Raw genomic sequence first — 6,438 nt, 5'->3', positions numbered from 1 at the left:
TTGAATCCATTTTGGATATCAACCAAGTAGCATGATTCAACATATACTGGCGTAGACACTTAGCAGCCCAAGCCAATGCACCACAAGTCTTTTCAAGCATAGAATACTGAGTCTCACAGTCAGTGAACTTCTTATCGAGGTAGTAATTTGCATACTCTTTCTTTCCAGTTTCGTCTTGGTTACCTAGAATACAACCCATACTTTCTTCAAGCACAGTCAAATACATGATCAATAGTATTCCTTCAACGGGCGGAGACAGAATTGGAGGCTCAAGCAGATACTCTTTGATACTGTCAAAAGCTTTCTGGAAATCTTCGGTCCAATCACAAGATTGATCTTTTCGAAGAAGTTTGAATATAGGTGCATACGTGGCAGTCATATGCGATATGAATCTTGAGATATAATTCAAGCGGCCGAGAAAACCTCTGACTTGCTTCTCAGTTTTGGGCGCAGGCATCTCTTGTATTGCTTTGACCTTAGCAGGATCAACCTCAATACCTTTCTCGCTGACGATAAAGCCCAACAACTTACCAGAACGAACACCAAATGTACACTTATTGGGATTCAAGCAGAGTTTATACTTTCTCAAACGCTGGAATAGGTTCAACAAATCTCAACATGTTCTTCTTCATCATTGGATTTGGCAATCATGTCATCAACATAGACTTCAATCTCTTTATGCATTATATCATGAAAAACGGTGGTCATAGCTCTCTGGTACGTTGCGCCAGCATTCTTTAAACCGAAAGGCATCACTCTATAATAGAATGTTCCCCAGGGTGTAATGAATGTGGTTTTCTCCATATCTTCGGGTTCCATTTTGATCTGATTATAATCGGAAAATTTGTCCATAAACGAAAAGACCTTGAATTTAGTTGTATTGTCTACCAACATATCAATCTGTGGCAGAGGGAAATCATCTTTCGGACTGGCTTTGTTCAAATCTCTATAATCGACACACATATGGACTTTTCCGTCCTTCTTCGAAATAGGCACGATATTGGCTACCCATTGCGGATACTCGGTGGTAACAAGGAAACCGACATCAATCTGCTTTTGCACTTCTTCTTTGATCTTCACTGCCATATCAAGATGAATCCTCCTCAACTTCTGCTTGACTGGCGGGCATTCTGGCTTCAACGACAATCTATGTTCCATAATCTTAGAATCCAAACCAGGCATGTCTTGATAGGACCAAGCAAACACATCTGAATACTCTCAGAGAAGATCAATCAACCCCTTCTTAACCTCTGGACACAGTTGAGACCCAATCTTGACTTCCTTCACATCATCTTCAAAACCCAAGTTGATTAGCTCAATCTGCTCTTGAAATGGCTGAATGTCTTTTTCCTCGTGCTCAAGTAGACGAGATAGTTCATCAGATACTTCTTCATCATCAGTCTCTTCCTCAGCCTCAAACACAGGGAAATCAAAGTTTGGAGAGAGAGTAAGATAATTGTATTCAATGGGTTTAGGAACCAACCTACATAATGATTTGATATTTTGATTTTAGAGAAGTGAATTGTGACCAAATACTATGCAGATGGACAATTATTTTTTATTTATGTTTCTTGTGATTACCAATTTTAGAAAAGGAAAAAGTAAAAATAAAACATCATAGATGTGGATGAATAGAATTGCATTTTATTGATGATAATTTAAAAAATGTCCGAAAATGTTCACTTCTCCCTTAGGCATAGGAGAATTTTTTTTCTTCTGAAAATAATGAAAAACAAATTACTTAGAGCGATGGACAATAACAGGAACATCAACAGCAACCCAATTGTTGCAAGTCTTGTCATGCGTCACAAAGTTGGCGCAATCTTCATCTTCCTCTCCCTCGATCACAACAGCTGAGTGTTGTTCATTACCATGGATGAACCCTCCGCTATGAAAACTCGGTTGCACTTCTTCAGATTTGACATTAGACGACCCTCATCGGAATCCCAATTCGGCTCTGTTCTTGTTCTCGACGACCTCTACCATACGACCCCACTGATTTGTACTGCCATCTTTAATAATTTTCTGAGCATCTTTGAAATAAGACATGGGTGCCCTAGTTTTCTTTACTTCAGCAATAGATAGAGCTTGGAACGGAGTTCCAACCTCCTCCTCAACTTCAACGTACGTGAAAGATGACAGATGGCTCACCAATAGCGATTTCTCTCCATCCACAATATGGTCAAACTGGTCCACAGTCACATCATGCTCGACGTAGGCTTGCTCCAACACTCTTTACAATGCTTCTCTGTGCGCTTCAGAATTCATTAGTAGAGACAACACTTAAATCTTCGAAGGAGTTTGGAGCAACTGCTCCACCATATTAAATTCACTTTCCTTGATTAATCTCAGTATCTCATCATCTTCGTTAGACTTCAATTTGTTGGATTCACCAGACTGACACATTGGAGCACTAACTAGGTCTACTGTAGGTACATCAACCTTCTTACCAATCGACATATCTTCTATTATTTCTTTCTAAAAGACTGGACCAAATACTCGACCGCTACAGGTCACCTTCGCAATATCGGTTATATTCACAACAAAATTGGTCGTAGGCAACGAAACCTCTTGACCATTCTCCATCATTGTAGCATTATACTGGTACGGAACAGCTCTATCGGATGCATACGGGACGGGGCCCGCTAACCGTATCACTAATGGCGATACCGATCTGTTGATATTGTTTCTACTGCTACTATCAAATTGAATTACTACCCGCTCAGGGGTCTTAAACACTAGTACTATCACATTCATATCATCTACCTCCCTTGATTAACAGACTTGGATAATCCCTTCATTCATTAATCTCTGAATATCCCTCTTGACAATGACACATCCTCGAGGGTTTATGCTACATATCACACAACCATCATGGTAATGTTCATAATCACTGACCAAACAGATATCTCTATGAATTTCAACCAAAGACTGTCTGATATGACGAACATCATAAACCTTATATTCTTCAGGACAACCATCTACCATGTTAACAGAGGAATTACCATGAGAGGGCAACGAATTGGCTTTCACATTCGGCGCACGGTCCTCAAAGGAATACATCCCACTCTGCACTAGTTTCTGGACCTCATACTTCAACGGGTAACAATTCTCGATATCATGGCTAGGAGCTCCTTGATGAAAGGCACAACGTAGTTCAGGCTTATACCATCATGGAAGTGGTTCTGGAATTTGAGGCAGATTTCTTGGCTAGAGTAGGTTCTTGAGAACCAAAGATGGGTAGAGTTCGGCGTATGACATAGGAATAGGGTCAAAAGAGACCTTTTTCCTCTCAAAATTTTGTTGTTGTTGATTATTATTGTTGTTGTTATAGTTGTTGGTTCTTTGTTGCGACTGTTGTTGACGTTGTTGTTGAACTGGCATTGATTGTCTGTTTGAATTGTTTGAAAACACTAGAATAATTGATGAAACTTGATGTTGATGTTGACGCGGTTGTGGATTTCTTCTTACATGAGGCTTTCTTTGCCTCCCTACTGATACTGCATTGGTTTCCCCTTCCTTCTTCTTGGCAAAACCACTTCCATACTTTATACTGGATGACACCTATTCTTTAGACAAGTGTCCCTCTTGGACTCCTTCCTATAACCTCATCCCCATGTTTACCATTTCGGTAAAGTCACTAGGGGCACTAGCAATCATGCGTTCGTAATAAAACGAACTCAGGGTCTTTAGGAAAATCTTGGTCATCTCCTTTTCTTCCAACAAAGGATTAATCTGAGCGAAAAGCTCTCTCCACCTTTGGTCATACTCTTTGAATGTCTCTTTGTCCTTTTGAGACATAGACCTCAGTTGGTCTCTATCAAGCGCCATATCCATATTATACTTATACTACTTCACAAAGGCTTCACCCAAATCATTGAATGTGCGAATACTTGCACTGTCTAGCCCCATGTACCATCTCAAAGCGGCACCAGTCAGACTGTCTTGGAAGTAGTGAATCAATAACTGATCATTATCAGTATGAGTTGACATTTTCCTGGCATACATAACGTTGGCTAAGTGGACAAGTATTTCCCTTGTACTTTTCAAAGTCAGGGACTTTGAACTTCATCGGGATCTTAATGTTTGGTACCAAGCAGAGTTCAGTAGCACTCTTACCGAACAAATATTTTCCTCTTAATGTTTTCAACTCCTTTCGTAGCTCAAGGAATTGATCCTTCATCTCATCCATCTTCTCATAAACATCAGGGCCCTCAAACGGCTCAGAATGATAGATGGAGTCCTCAACATGAGGCAGAGTATGAACAATTGGAGGAGACATAGACATGACCGGCCTAGATGCCGACATAGAAGAAAATGTGGATGCAAACCCTTCAAGCATAAAATTCGGTGGCATTCCCCACGGGAATCCAGCAGGCATAGATGGGCCAGGTTGAGCAGCATCAACATGAATAATTGAGCTAGCAACCTTTGAGATGACACTTCTCCGAGGAGGAGGAGTTGCAGGAGTCGGGGAAGACTGATTCTGAGCAACTAGAACAGACTTCATCATAGCAGTTAGACGAGCAATCTCATCCTTCAATTCTCGGTTCTCTTGCTCATGATTCTCAGTTGATTGACGTGAGTGTTGTATCGGTGAGTCGGCTTGGCTGAAGCACAGAAGAATAGCCGATAAGACATCTGGAGAAAGAAAATCGATTATGCAAATGATGCATGAAATATAATGTTTTTGTTTGTTTTTATTTTCAAGGAACATACTGTTTTATTTACAAATATATAATAATAATAATAGTAACGATTTGATTGACCATAAAAATCTCTTTTATTCATATAATTTGGAAGGATTACACTGAGTATAATTTCAGAAACCAAAAGTACAAAAATACAAGAGAAAAAGAAACTAATCATCCTAAGGATCCCCTAATAACAGTGTCAGATTATCTAGCCGCTGGCGCGTACTTCCTTCGGATGCATCGAATCTCGGACTCAAAAGATGTCTTCATCTGAGTCTTCTCGAGGACAAGCTGATCAATAATCTTCTTCCAAGCACCGAAAGGCTGAGGCATACTAGAGGAAGATGGACCCTTTGGTTCTCTCTGTCTCTTTATTGCTCGGTCTTCAAGAAGTCCAATAAGCGTGTCTTTGTCCTTAGACTCAAGTTGCAACTCCTCATGCTTTTGGCTCAAAGCATGGAACCGCTCTTCCCATATATCCTTCTCTTGCTTCAGCTTGGCGAGTGCATCTTCCAACTCCTCTACATCTTGGTTAGGGAGATTTAATGGCTCAACCATAACCATAGACATAGGTCTTTCACAAGCATATGGCATCTTCAACTCTAAAGCTCTCTTCTTCACTCAAGTAGTGTAAGCTTCCAAAGCTACACAGTTGCATGGACCAAGCTCGGATCTTCCTTTCCTATGCATATTATGCCAAGCATGTATCATTTTCTGCTTCAAATATTGGGGATATTTACCCTCTTGATATAAAAGACATTCTAACTGAGTGTTATTAGGTTTGTCTCTCAAGGGGAACCCAAGTTATCGACGAGCCAAAGCAGAGTTGTAGTTTATTCCTCCTTGTGTACCAATAAGAGGTACATTAGAGAATTTACCATAACTATCAATAGTATCCAAGCTACTCAATGTGGAGTCATACCAAACTATATCATCATTAGTGAGTGACATAAGTCTTTGAGACCACCATAGACATTGTTTGTTCTACACGAAAGCAGGCGTCTGCGGCAAGTGCAAAATAAACCACTTGTACAAAAGAGGAAGACATCACACAATAGTTCCACCACCTTTAGAATTCCTCAAATGCAAAGAGAAGTACATATCACCCAATAAAGTAGGTATAGGATTCCTAATCAAGAAGATTCTAATGGCGTTAACATCAACAAAACCGTCAATGCTAGGGAACAAAGCCAAACCATAGATGAGCAACACGAAGATGGATTCAAAAGCATCCACACTACCGACTTGACACAAGGCAGTAGCTTTCCCAATAAGGAACTCAGAAGTCAACCCAAACATTCCTCCTTTCTTCACCCAATGAGCCTCAATCTCAGACTTCTTCAGATGAAGAGCTTCAGCTACAATATGAGGTCTGGGAATATCCTCCAATCCACTAAAAGGCACCTTGTTAGAAACGGGTATTCCCAAGAGATGGGCATACTCCTCTAATGTAGGCATAAGCTGATAATCGGTAAAAGTGAAGCAACGATAGAGAGGGTCATAAAACTTAACCAACACACTCAAGAGTCCTTCCACTACATCAACAAATAACATAAACAAAAGCTTCCCATGATGTTGCTTGAAGTCCAAGGGATCTAAAACAAAGGATGACAACTTCCTTAACTCTTTCGTGTCGGGACATCTGAAATTGTACTTCTTAGTGTTCCTTCGTGCATAATCCATGGTCCGAAAATATTTGCAAATAAAACCTCAGTTCCTTGAAGTTATTTTTCGTGTGATGAAT

Source organism: Lathyrus oleraceus, chromosome 6 (assembly GCF_024323335.1).
Source record: "Lathyrus oleraceus cultivar Zhongwan6 chromosome 6, CAAS_Psat_ZW6_1.0, whole genome shotgun sequence".
Taxonomy (NCBI): domain Eukaryota; kingdom Viridiplantae; phylum Streptophyta; class Magnoliopsida; order Fabales; family Fabaceae; genus Lathyrus; species Lathyrus oleraceus.
Note: the sequence above shows the minus strand (reverse complement) of the source record.